At 34.5% G+C, this 14136-nt stretch overlaps 1 protein-coding gene across 3 annotated transcripts in view; it reads left to right on the top strand.

Annotated features, from left to right (window-relative positions):
• Nucleotides 1-14136, top strand: part of ARHGAP5 (Rho GTPase activating protein 5) — a 68353-nt gene that overhangs the window by 40739 nt on the left and 13478 nt on the right. The window lies entirely within an intron of this gene.

Here is a 14136-nt window from a genome sequence, read left to right as displayed (position 1 = left end):
AATGTATGAAGATACATTATGAAGATAGTTTGGGATGTTACTTTTTATTCAGCCACTCTAGATTGATGTCTTATGTGGTTTGATTTTTATTTTTAAGGAGTGTATAGATATCCTCACTATTTTTAAAACAAGCCTGCTCTAGTGTAAATCATTATCTGAGGGTTGGACTAGTCTATTTGGGGAATAAAGGTAGAATATTACCATGTTTATGTGTATTTAAAATGAATGAGAGTTAATCATGAAACCTTCGTGAGTGAATAGACTACAGAATTTTATGGTTTGAAAGCATGAGGTAATTCCATTTAAACATTTTTTTCTTAATGATCTCCTTTGATAAACAAACATTATTTAAAAAACAAACTAGGGTATCTATATTTTAACTAAAAAATCAAACTCATTCAGGGATGTCCAGCTCATGGGCTGCACGTGGCCCAGGATGTCTATGAATACAGCCCAACACAAAATTGTAAATTTACTTAAAACTTTCCCCCCCTCATTAGTTTTCATTAGTGTTTGTGTATTTAACGTGTGGCTCAAGACAACTCCTCTTCCACTTTGGCCCAGAGATGCCAAAAGGTTGGGGGCCTCCCTGATAGACCTCATCCTTTAGTTGATTGGCAGCCAAGTTCTATACATACTGGGTTGTCTGGTGCGAAGTGCTGACTTTCAATTTTAATGTAGGGGTGGAATGTGGGACAGTATGTATTATCTACTAGTATTTTAGTTGGAATAGCCTCTATCTTCCTCCTATTAACACTTCTATTAAGTGTTAATTTATAGAACCCACATTTGAATATGCCTGTAGTCATCTGTTTTTCCTTCAACAAAATGTGTAACGTGCAAATTTACTGTCTATATTTCTGTTCAGTAGAAATGCAGGGGTTCATAGAATGTTTGCTCCCTTTTTTAAGCTTCAAGAATTCTCATTTTCTCTAGTAATATGATTAGGCCTTATGAATATGACTGAGCAATTAGAAAACACTTTGTGATTAGAAAATAACAAGTAATAATTTAAAACATTATATACATTTTTAAAAATTAAACATACCTGTTTCTTAAATATTTTGATAGTAGTCGAGTGATTTGGTTTGAGGATTTCCATGTGTAAGATAAAAGGAAGTTGTAGTTCAATTCTTAGCACAATTTTAATTATTTCAGCCAACTGACAGATACTTTATATAATGAAGTGTTTTGATAGAAGCATGCTGAGGTACCATAAGAACACAAGAATAGGTACATAGAAGAATAAAGCTAGTTCTTTTGTTGTTGTATATTGTTTGATTTTATTACTTATTAATGCTAATTTTATCAAAAATTCCCACTTAAAAGAGTTCATTATTGAATTCTCAATATAGATTGTAGCACAGCTATCTTGTTTAAGGTTTAACTTAAATGCAAATATGTATTAAATACCTATTAATTAAAAACTGTACATTAAGCCCTGGCTGGTGTAGCTTAGTGCATGGAGTACAGGCCTGGGAACCAAAAGATTGCGGTTTGATTCCCCGTCAGGGCACATGCCTGGGTTGCAGGCTAGTTCCCAGCAGGGGCCAGTTCCCAGCAGGGGATGCACCAGAAGCAACCATACATTGATATTTCTCTCCTTCTCTCCTTCCGTTCCCTTCTATAAATAAAAAAAAACTGTACATTACTGTTTATAAATCCTTAGATGTAGTGGTATAAATGAGCACAGTACTTTTGTTACAATCAACACTCTTAAAGAAGTAAACTTTTTTAAACAACCCCTAAGAAAATATGGTAGATTTAAAAATAAAGTTTTTGATATAATTTACATACAATAAAATTTACCAATTTTAATTGTACAGTATGAGTTTTGATAACTGTGGTCATAGTCACATAAGGACCACAACAGTCAAGATACATAAGGCATTTTCATCACCCTAGACAGCATGCAGTGTTTCATCAGTAGTATGGTAACTGTTTTTTGTAGATGTTCTTTATGAAGTTGAGAAGTACTATTCTATTCCTAATTTGCTGCATTTCTATCTAAAATTGGTGGTGATTGTTGTGTGATTTTTGTGCGTCTCTTGAGGTGATCATATGTAATTCTTTTAAAGTCTGTTTTTACGGTGATATATTCATTGATCTTCAGATTCTATTATCCAGTCTTGCATCCCTGGGATAAACCCATTTGGTAATAGTTTTCTTTTTCTATATTCTGAATCAATATGCTAAAATGATGTGAAGGATTTCTGCATCCTGAGGCATACTGGTCTGTAGTTTTCTTGCAATGTGTTTGACTGGTCTGGGTATCACAGTGAGGCTGGTACTATAAACTATTTTCTGGAAAACTGCATAGATTGGTAATATTACTTCCTTTAATGTTGGTAGAATTCACCAGTGAGACTATTTGGATCTGGCATTTTATTCGTGAGGAGGTTTTTACCTATGGATTAAATTCTTTTAATAGGTGCAAGGTGGTGTAGATTTTTAAATTTCTTTTTGAGTAAGCATTGGTTCTTTCTCTTTCCAGGATTTTGTCCATTTCAGCCAAGTTGGCCTAAGGTGGTTGTATTCATTTCTTTCTTTCTTTTTTATTGAATTTATTAGGGGTGACACTGGTTTAAAAAGTTTTGCAGATTTCAAGTGCACAACTTCATAACACATCATCTGTACGCTGTATTGTGTGTTCACAACCCCAAGTCAAGTCTCCTTCCATTACCATTTATCCCCCCTTGTACTCTTCTCCACCTACCCCTAGGTCTCTTCCACCTTGCATTCCACCTTGCACTGTTGCCCATGTGACATACAGTTGTTTTATAAAATTTCTTATTCTTTTAATGCTTGTAGCACCTGTAGTGGTATCTTCTCTTTTGTTCTTGGTTTGACTAAGTGGTGTCTTTTTTTCCCCCTCTTGTTAGAAGTTTGTCAATTTTATTTGTCTTTTAAAAGAACCAACTTCATGGGGTTTTTTCTCTCTTCTGTCCGTTTTTTATTTCATTGAATTCTGTTTTTTATTTCCTTTCTGTTTCATTTGGTTTCTTTGTAGTTTCTTAGAGTCCTAGATTAATGATTTAAGCCAGTCTTTTCTACTACAGTATTTAAAATTTGCTATATGCATTGTTTTAGTTGCATGCTGCAGATTTTAATATGTTTCATTTCCACTCAGAATACTTTGTAATTTCCCTTTTGATTTTTCAAAATTTAAATCATTGGTTATTATGTTTTATTTCTAGATACTTCTTAGATACCTTTTCTATTATTCATTTCTAGTTTAATTCTATTGTGGTTGATAAACAGTTTGATTTCAGTGTAAGTTTATTGAGATTTGTTTTATGGCCCAAAATATCCATTTTGAAGAATGTTCCATGGGACCTTGAAGGGAATGTTTATTAGGCTGTTGGGTGAAGGGTTTTATAAATGTCAGGTCAAGTTCTTAAGAGTATTGGTCAAGTCTTACATATCCTTTCTGATTTTCTTGTTAATTTGGTTTTTTGTTTTGTTTTGTTACCATTGAAATCTGCAGTCTGGATTGTAAATTTTTCTCTTTCTCCTTTCAGTTCTGTTAGATATTGCTTTGTGTGTTTTGAAATTCTTTTAGTTGCATTTACAATTACGTCTTTATGAACTGACATCATTATGAAGCATTCTTTTTATGCTTTCTAATGTTCTTTGTTCTGAAGTCTACTTTGTCTAATATTAATATAGCCAATAGTATTTTTAGTAGTGTTCATGTGAAATATCTTTTTACTTTCAGCCTTTCTGTATTTTTATATTCAGTGTAGTTTCTTGTAGACACCATTTCCTTGGGTTTAGCAATCCATTTGTTTTCGTTGGAATATTTATTAGGTCATTGGCATTTAATGTAATTATCAGTATAATTGGTTTTAGAAAACCAAAAATCTTTTTTTAAAAAATAATTTAAGTCTTTTTGTTTCTGAATATTCTTAAATTTTAATCATCTAATTCCTAGTCAACTCCAGTTAAACATTTCTATATGGAATGTATCCTTCTTAATACCTCAGAGGATTCATTAGGGGGCAAATGATGTCATTTCTTAAAGGACTTTTTATGTTGCTTTTGAAACTGGGCTTTTAATCACACTAATAGTGCCATTCAGATATGTGCTAAAAGTTTGTATCATTGACATCTTAAGATATTTTCGTGATTCAAGTATGACCTGTTTATTCATGATCTAGAGAAGAAGAATTATATATTAGCCCTTAAAGCACTTCTTTAGATAGATTTAGTATGCCTGTCTGGCAGACATTTCTTAATGTTTTCTGGTATATTAATATTACCATTAATAATTTCTAGCTTTGAAGTATGTTTTTATCTGTCACAAGAACATTGCCTTCTTGAAGTAGCTGGTCATCAAGTCTTAGCTAATGCTTTTTTAAAATGTGTTTTTTATATCACAGCCTTTCAACTATGACTTTCATGAGATTAGGCGCCCCTTGTGCCTAAAATAGTCTATAATTAAATTTTTACTTAACAGATATTTAAAAAACAAACTTCTTTTTAAAAAATTTTCCTGAAGATATGTTTATTAATTTGAGAGAGAAAGAGAAACATTGATTGCTTGCCTCCCAGAGTATGTGTCCCAACTAAGGATCAAACCTACAGTCTAGGTATGTGCCCTGAGAAGGAATCGAACCTGCTGCAACCTACTATGAGCCACCCAGGCAGGGCTAATTACAGGTGATTTTTGATAAAGGGTTTTTTTTTTAAAGGAGAACTATTTCATTGTAGCAGGGGAAAAAATTACAGATATTCTGTTCCTTAAAAAATAGAACTGAAAAATCACCTGAGATTTCAGGATCAAGAGATAAGTTTTTCTTATTCTTTATAGTTATGCCGCATGTAATACACATTTAAACATATACATCTTTTTCAAAGGGGGGAAATTGAACATGGTTTTGTAATATTCATTTACTTATTTAGAGTGTAAGGGAGGGAGGGAGAAAGGGAGAGAATCGTTGATGTGAAAGAGAAATATCAGCTGGTTGCCTCTCATATGCACCCCAACCAAAGACCTAATCCACAACCTGGGCGTGTGCTCTAACCAAGAATCGAACAGGCAACCTTTTCCTTTGCAGGACAACACCCAACCAACTGAGCAACACTGGTTAGGGCAGGCTTTGTAAGATTTTTAATACATGAATAAATTCATTTCATGAGATAAGACACTTATCTTTGGAATTACTTTTTATGATTTATCATCATATTCTACCATCTTGATAATCATAATTTATTAAGTAATCCCCTGTATCTGAACCCAAGTTATCTTTATATGCTTATGTTTTTATTTTCTAGGAAAAATGTCCAAAAATGAAATTGCTATGCCCTACCTCAGTGAGATCATGCTCTGAAAGGAAACTGTTCATCATAAAACAAATGGGGAGGCATGTCAAAAGTATATCTCTAATGAATTAAATAGAATAAACTAATATCCCTAGCTTGCTCAGTGTAAAACCTTTAGCAAGTCACTTTACTTTTCTAAGCTTGTTTTCTTATCTTTAAATAAGGCCTCTTGCCAGTTATTTTGAAGATGGGATGAAGACAATGTGTATTATGTATACTTTATGAACTTTTAATCATATGTAAAGAAAGTAACAAAACGAAAGATTGGAAATCTGTTGTGGCTTTTCTTAAATATTTACTGGCTAGAAAGTAGTGACATGTTTTAATTCAGTAAATTTAAGCTTTAAATATATACATGCCCCCCAGTTGAATTTTAAAATACTGTTTTTAATTCATTGAGAAAACAGACTGTTGCCTTTAGCTTTATTATTCCTGTAATAATCTTGTGCCTAAAGCATCATTGCTAAAAGATTTGGGCCCTGTTGATGTTACTTTATCCTTATAAGCTTGATATGTAGATATATAGCTACATGTCTGTCTTTAGAGCAATTTTATGTTTACAACAAAAGGAAGAGGAAAGTACAGAGATTTCTCATATATTCCCTGCTGCCATACATGAACCCTCCCTGTGCCTTGTTGCCATCATCACTCACTGCAGTGGTACATTTTTTTATCCAAGGATAAATTTGACCCATTGTAATCACTTGAAGTCCATAGTGCATATATTAGACTTTACTCTTGCTGCTATACATTCTGTGGATTTGGAGGAATGTAAAATGACATATATCCATCATTGTAATAACATACAGAGCATTTTCTTTGCCCTAAGAATTCTCTCTGCTTGTCCTATTCATATGTCTCTTTTTCCTCCACCCCTGGCAACCATCAGTTTGCTTTTCTTCATAGTTTTGCCTTTTCCAGAGTATCACATAATTACAATCATAGTGCATATTGCCTGTTTATTTGCCTGCCCAACTGTTTATCTTTCTTGATAAATGTGTCAGTTAAGGTCTTTCTCCCATTTTGTAATGGACTTGTTCATTCACTCTCTGTACTTCCTGTCTTACATCACACATTCATATTCTAATATGCAGCACATTGTAAGCATTTTATTAAGAAACATATCCTGTTCCAAATCAAAACACACCATACTATGTCTCCATATGTTCATCTATTTTTTGCATCAACTTTTGTTGTACATAATGTTGATGGATTAAGTACACTTTTACTTAATTTCAACAAGTTAGAGTCATCTCATTTAACGTTGATTTCATTCATGTGTACTTGGTTTCTGTTTGATTTTGGATTTAGGTCATCACATCTGTGAGAATGATTCCCAGATCTTTCTATCACACCCCACTGTTTTCTTGTATTCCTGACTATCTACTGTTTGGATGTAGTATCTTGGACTTAATGTCAAAATCCAATTCATATTCTCCCAAGCCACTTCCTTTTCTTGATTTTTTTCCTAATAATGCCAGTGTCTTTTTCTCAAACAAGCAAAGTTATTTCATTAATGTGACTTCTCTTTTATCCTTTGTGCCCACATACCATTTTGTATGTTTTCAGTGTCATTGCCACATTAAGATTTGTTATGTCCCCTTTCTCCTGTTCGTGCTTCTGATCCCATTGTCTTCCTACCCCCAGATCTCTCTCCTACTTAAAAAGTACTGAGTGCTTAGGGGAAAAAATAGATCTGAATTTCATAGTCTTAGAGATTAAGGCTTTTAAATCTAAGGTATTTTGGTTGCAAGAAATCAAAATACAAAAATGTATGCTTAATTGGAATGAAGGCTATCTGTGGAAACCGAAAGCATGTAATCCCAGAAGACTAGAACTCAGGTAGCATTGTCATCTCTAATTGTTTCTCATTTTCTCCATCTAGACTCATCTGTTCACAGAGGCAAGATTTATGTCATGGTTTTAACCATATCCTGAGCATAACCAGATGTCTTTGAATCCCAATTCCAGGTTTTCAGAGATAGTAATCAATTTAATTTTTTGATAACTGGTTAGTGTAGAATATGTTTTAGTGTTTTTAAATGCATATTTCATTATACAGTTTTCCTGAAATAAGACTTTGTATTCATATCACCATTTACCCATATACCTCGTTTACTGGTCCTTAAATTTATATCAGGTTAATAAGAATGCACATACAATTTTGTAGCAACTAGCCTGAATAAGCTTGTATAATAACCAGTGCTTGATACCTTTTCCCCCCACATGTGCTTTCACTTTTTTATTATAGTAAAAATCACATAATGTATATATAATTAACCATTTTTTAAGTGTATAATTCAGTGACATGTAGGATGTTAATGTATAATCATCACCTCTTTTTAGTTTCAACATACTCCAAAAGGAAAATCATGTACCAATTAAACAGTTACCCCTCATTCACCTATTCCACAGCCCTTGGCAATCACCAGTCTGTTTCCTGAGTCTATAGACTTGCCTATTCTGGTTATCTCATAATAGCTGAAATCAAAACGTGTGTCCTTTTATGTCTGGCTCTTTTATTAACTGTAATGTTCTATCAGTACTTAATTCCTTTTTATCACTGAGTAATATTTTATGGGTATACTATACTGTATTTTATTTATCCATTGATGGATGTTTGGCTATTTATACTTTTTCTTTGGTTAATGTGATGTGAATACCTGTTATGAGTTCTTTAAGTTACATGCCTAGGAGTATGTTTTTGAGGAAGAGGCTGTGTCATTTTACATTCTTACCAGCAATGTATTAATATGAGAGTCTTATTTCTCCACATCCTTATCAACGCTTGTTTTCCATTTTTTTACTTATAGCTATCATTAGTGATTTTGGAATGAAATACCTCATTGTGGTTTTGGTTTGCATATCCCTAATGACTAATGATGTTGGACATCTTTTTGTGTGCTTATTTGCCATTTGTATCTCATCTTTGGAGAAATTATTTTCAGTTCTTTTGCAAATTTTTACCTTACATTGTTTGTCTTTTGCTTGGTTTTGAGAGTTCATTATATATTCTGGGTACTAGATGAATGATTTGCAAATATTTTCTCCTATTTTATAGGTTATCTCTTTTATAATGTCCTTTGATGAACTAACATTTTAGATTTTGATGAATCCAATTTATTTTCTTTTTGTATTGGTGCTGTATCTAATAATTCATCACCAAATTTAAAGTCATGAAAATTTTACCCCTATGTTTTGTCCTAAGAGTTTGATAGTATTAGCTCTTAAAATTAAAGTAATAAGCAGTTAGGGATCATTATACTTCAGTAATTTTTTTCTTGTCTCATTATTCTAGCTAGAATTTCAGTACAGTGTATATTTAGAAGTGGCAAAAGCAAGCAGTCTTTTCTTGTGATTCTCTCTTCTGTTTTCCTACTTGATATTTTATTTCTATTCTTATATTCATTTAAATTTTTATCATTTCCCTTGTTCTGCTAGCTTTGACTTTAGTCTGCTCTTCTTTTTCTGTTTCCTTACAGTTAACCTAACTTGACCTGACTGCTGTTTTTGCTGCATTTCTTAGGTTTGGGTATATTGTGTCTTCTTATTAATCTCAAAGTATTTTCTAATTTCACTTGTTGTTTCTCCTTTGGATGATATATTGACTATTTTAAGAGTATGTTTGATTTCCACATATTTGTATGGTTTCAAAACCTTTAAATTTAAAAAATTTTTTTTGTGACCTAACATCTAGTCTGCCCTGGAGAATGTCCCATGTGCATTTGAGAGGCATGTATATTGTGTTGTTACTGAGTGGGAGTGTTATTTTTATTTGGTTTAGTTGATTTACAATATTAATTTTTCTATTTGCTTTGTGATCTTCTGTCTAGTTGTTCATTATTGAAAAGTAAGAGTATTAAAGTCTCTAACTTGTGTACTTGAACTTTTTCTCCTTCAGTTGTCAATTTTTTGTTTCATGTATTTTGGTACCTACCCTTTTATCATTGTATAATGTCCTGAGTGTCTCTTATAACAGTTATTGTCATGGTCTTTTTTTCCCCTGAAATTATAATAGCCACCTAGCTATTATATGGTTACTATTGGCATCAAATGTGTTTCCCATTATTTTACATTCATCATAAAATGGCTGGCACAAAAAATACCCCCTTTTTATTATAGAATCTTTTATTACAAAATCATAAGCATGTGATTCTGTGACATACCAATATCACATTCAAGCATACCATATGACATTTCAAGTGAAATGTTTAAATTGCTGTCTATCTTATGTGTGAGGTATTCCACACACCTTACCAATCACACTCAAGCAAGCCTTATTTCTGCAGGACCCTGGGTTTGTGTCATTGGATCATAGCAAGTGTCTTATAGACTTCACATGGTTGGGTTATGTTTTGTTTTTTTTTTAATCTATTTACTTTGAAAGTAATTTCCGAGAACTTAGTTCTGCCATTTTCCTTTCTGTTTTATATGTTAAACCTTTGTTCCTCGATTCCTGCATTACAGCTTTCTTTTGTGATTTTTTCCTAATATACCCTTTTAATTTCCTTCTTTTTTTTTCTGTATATTTTTAATTTATTTTCTTAGTCATTATCTGGGGACTACAAGTACCATTTAAACTTTATAGCAGTCAGACTTTAATTAAAAACAAGTTGTTTTAGCCCTGGCTGGTGTTGCTCAGTGGGTTGAGCACAGGCTGCAAACTGAAGGATCGCAGTTTGGTTCCCAGTCAGGGCACATGCATGGGTTGCAGGCCAGTTCCCAACAGGAGATGCAGAAGAAGCAACCATACATTGATATTTTTCTCCTGCTCTCCCTCCCTTCCCTTCCCTTCTAAAGATAAATAAAGAAAAAATAAATTAAAAAATAACAACTACTTTGAATAGTACATATATGAACTCCCTGCTTCTTTAAGCTGTTCCCAATCCCTTCCTATTGCTATTGTCACAAATTACGTTTTTATACATTTATGTCCATAACATGGATTTATGATTATTTTATTTATTTTTTAGTCATACAGGAATAATAGGAGTTACAAATAAAAAATACAGTACTACCACTGGTTTATACACTTATGTTTGTAACTGCTTTTACCTTAATTTTTTTGTATAGCCTCAGGTTACTGTGTGATGTACTTGCATTTCAGTCTGTGGAAGACCCTCATTGGCATTTTTTAAACATTTTTTTTATTGTTGTTCAAGTACAGTTTTCTGCCTTTTCCCCCTACCCCTTGTTATTGTCCATGTGTCCTTTATAATTGTTCCTACAAACCCTCCCCCCTTTCCTCTCTGGTCACTGTCAGCCTATTCTCAGTTTCAGTGTCTTTGGTTATATTTTGCTTGCTTGTTCATTTTGTTCATCAGGTTCCTGTTAAAGGTGAGATCATATGGCATTTGTGTTTTCCTGCCTGGCTTATTTCACTTAGCATAATGCTCTCCAGTTCCATCCATGCTGTGGCAAAGGGTAGGAGGTCCTTCTTTCTTTCTGCTGTGTGAAATTTCATTGTGTAAATGTACCGTAGTTTTTTGATCCATTCATTTACTGATGGACACTTAGGTTGCTTCCAGCACTTGGCTCTTGTAAATTATGCTGTTCTAAACATTGGGGTACATAGGTTCTTTTGGATTGGTGTTTCAGAGTTCTTAGGGTATAATCCCAGCAGTGGAATTGCTGGGTCAAAAGGCGGTTCCATTAACATTTCTCATAGGGCATGTCTACTAGTGATGAATTCCCTCAACTTTTGTTTATCTAAGAAAGTTTTAATTTTTCCTTCACTTTTGAAAGATAGTTTTGCTAGATACATAAATCTTGGTTAATAGTTTTTCTCTAGTGATTTTTTTCCTGAAGAGAAATAGGCTGTTAATTATTTTTTTATCATTTCTTTTATTGTTATTTGAATACACTTGTCTCCATTTTTTCACCACCACTTTCCCCCACCTCCCACTTCCCATATCCCACCCTCAGTCCTGCTCTTCTTTGGCTTTGTCCAAGGGTCCTTTATATATGTTCTTTGACTATCCTTTCCCTCCTTTCCTTGGTTATCTCATTTATCCCTCACCTCTGCTTACTATTAATTTGTTCCTAGTTCAGTGTCTTTGGTTATGTTTTGTTTGCTTGTTTTGTTGATTAGGTTATACACCTATAGGTGAGATCATATGATATTTGTCTTTTATTGCCTGGCTTACTTCACTTAGCATAATGCTCTCCAGATCCATCCATGCTGTTGCAAATGGTAGGAGCGCCTTCTTTCTTTCTGCTGCTTAGTAGTCCATCATGTAAATGTGCCACAGTTTTTTGATCCACTCATTTCCTGATGGGCACTTAGGTTGCTTCCAGCACTTGGCTATTATAAATTGTGCTGCTGTGAGCATTACGATGCATAGGTTCTTATGAATTAGTGTTTTAGGATTCTTAAGGTATAATCCCAGCAGTGGAATTGCTGGGTCAAAAGGCAGTTTCATTTTTAGTTTTTTGAGGAAATTCCATACTGTTTTCTAGAGTGGCTGCACCACTCTGCATTCCCACCAAGAGTGCAGTAGGGTTCCTGTTTCTCCAAAACCTTGCCAGCACTTGTTTATTGATTTGCTTATGATGGCCCTTCTGACTAGTGTGAAGTAGTATCTCATCGTAGTTTTAATTTGCATCTCTCTGATGGGTGGTGATGCTGAGCATCTTTTCATATGTCTCTGGGCCCTCTGTGTGTACTCCTTGAAGAAGTGTCTATTTAGGTCCTTTGCCCATTTTTTAATTGGGTTGTTTGTCTTCCTGGTGTTGGGTTATGCGATTTCTTGATTTATTTTGGAGATTAAACCCTTGTCTAAGGTATCATTGGCAAATCTGTTGCTTGTTTGATAGCATGTAGGAAGTTGTGAAGCATGAGCCAAGACCAGCCATTTATATGTAAAAGCACCTTGGGTGGGCCATACCATAAGTGGCGTGGGGTGCAGTGTCTGGGGATTTCCAAGAAGGGTCAGTGTTAGCCAGGTTGATGGAGTCTCAGATATGGCACAAACTTACCAGCTCTGTGGGTAGAGGTTTTAGCAAAGGGACAGTGGCCTTTGCTAACTTTGATGCCAGGCACTTCAGTTTCTCCCTGTGTACCTACCAAGCTAGTACCCTGGTGCTGGAGCTCAGAGAGAGTGAGTCTGAGTAGGTGAGTCTATGTGTGGGTTATTTAAGAGAAACTGCTTGAGGCTCTAGAAGTTTCTTTCACCAACTCAATTCTTACTGGTTTTTGCAGCCAGGAGTTGTGGGAAGTTAACATATTTTGCCATGTATAACGCACATTTTTTTTGCCCACATTTTTGAGGGGAAAATTAGGGTGCGCATTATATATGGGTGTAATGAGTGTATGCCATGGGAATAGTGGATATAATTTCATATATAATTTGCACAAAAACATTGGGTGCGCATTATGCATGAGAGCACTTTGTGTGTGGCAAAATATAGCATCATCTGGTCACTGGGAGCCTGGGCTGAGAGGCCTGGTGTGGGTCTGGAACTCCTCACTCCTGAGATATCCCTCCCGAATTTTTATCCTCCACCTGTGGATGTTGGACCGTTCCATGTCTGCATTTCTCCTATTGGTCTGGATGGATGTGGTTTCTTTATTTCCGTAGTTGTCAGACTTCCATCCAACTCAGTTTCTGGTAGTTCTGAGTAATGGTTATTCTGTATTCTAGATGTAATTTTGATGTGGTTGGTTGACATGGTGAGCCATGTCTGCCTGTGCTGACATCTTGACCGAAAGTTCTCAACACCTTTAATTTAGAAGAGTTCCTGAACATTTGTCTTTCTTGACTTTGAGATTGTCATCATACTTGTAGCTATGGTAAAGATTTAGTCTAGTCTAAATCTAGTCTAAAGACTAGTCTCCATCAATTTTTTTTATCTTTACCATTTCTTCTATGTTTATTGCTTGGCATTTTACTGTACAAATGAACTTTTCTTTCTACCTCGATTTGAGTTTCTCTCATTTCCTCATTATTATATTGGAATTCATGCATTTTTATCACAAATACCAATAAAACAGTGTTCTATCCTTAGAAGTGTATTGTATTTGTTGAGATAGCATGTCAGTTTGTCTCAATATAGGCGATACTAATTTTGATCAATTGGTCATTTCTGCCAAACTTGTTTGTTTGCTGAAGTTAAAACTTTGGCATGGATTCCTACTATATTCAGTGAGTTATAATCCACTCATATCCTTTTAAGCTTTGTCCCCGTAAGTCTTTAAGCACTTTCTTAACTATCTGGCACAGGATATATTCTGATCCAGCCTTGGAATCTTTGTGTAGTTGGTTACTGTTAGTTGTCTTTTCTCATTGAATTTGAGGTTTTCTTTGTTCTTGATATGATAAATGATTTTAGTTTTTTCATTATTATTGTATTCTGGATATTTGGGATATTTTTCGGTGAGTATTGAGGTCATATTAAATCTCCTATTTAGTTGGCCTCTTTTGACACTTGCACCATCAGGTGAGGAAGGAAGGCTGTCTTGTTACTGTACAGTGGGAGTAGCATTCCAGACTCCCAACTTGGTCTCCACTGACCTCTTCTGACACTACTATGGTAGGAGGAGAAAGGGTGCCCTTCCTTTGGGATAGGGTGGAACTTTAGGCTCTCTTAGCCCCTGCTAACACTCCAGGATGTGAAGGGGCATGTTAGTTACTGCTGGACAGAGGTGGAATACTAGTGTCATTACTTGGTCACCACTGATAAGTGTGAGGAGTGGTGAATCCATGGCATTTGACTGCAGTAGAGTGATTATAATTTTTTTTAAATGTTTGTTTTGATTGCTAAGCTGTATCTTTTCTAATTCTTTGGAGAGAGTCAGCTTTTGTTGTTGGT

This window comes from Artibeus jamaicensis, unplaced genomic scaffold (assembly GCF_021234435.1).
Source record: "Artibeus jamaicensis isolate MK-2021 breed Jamaican fruit bat unplaced genomic scaffold, CSHL_Jam_final contig_588, whole genome shotgun sequence".
Taxonomy (NCBI): Eukaryota; Metazoa; Chordata; class Mammalia; order Chiroptera; family Phyllostomidae; genus Artibeus; species Artibeus jamaicensis.
The sequence above is the reverse complement of the archived record's forward strand: the minus strand, read 5'-3'. Positions and strand labels throughout refer to the sequence as shown.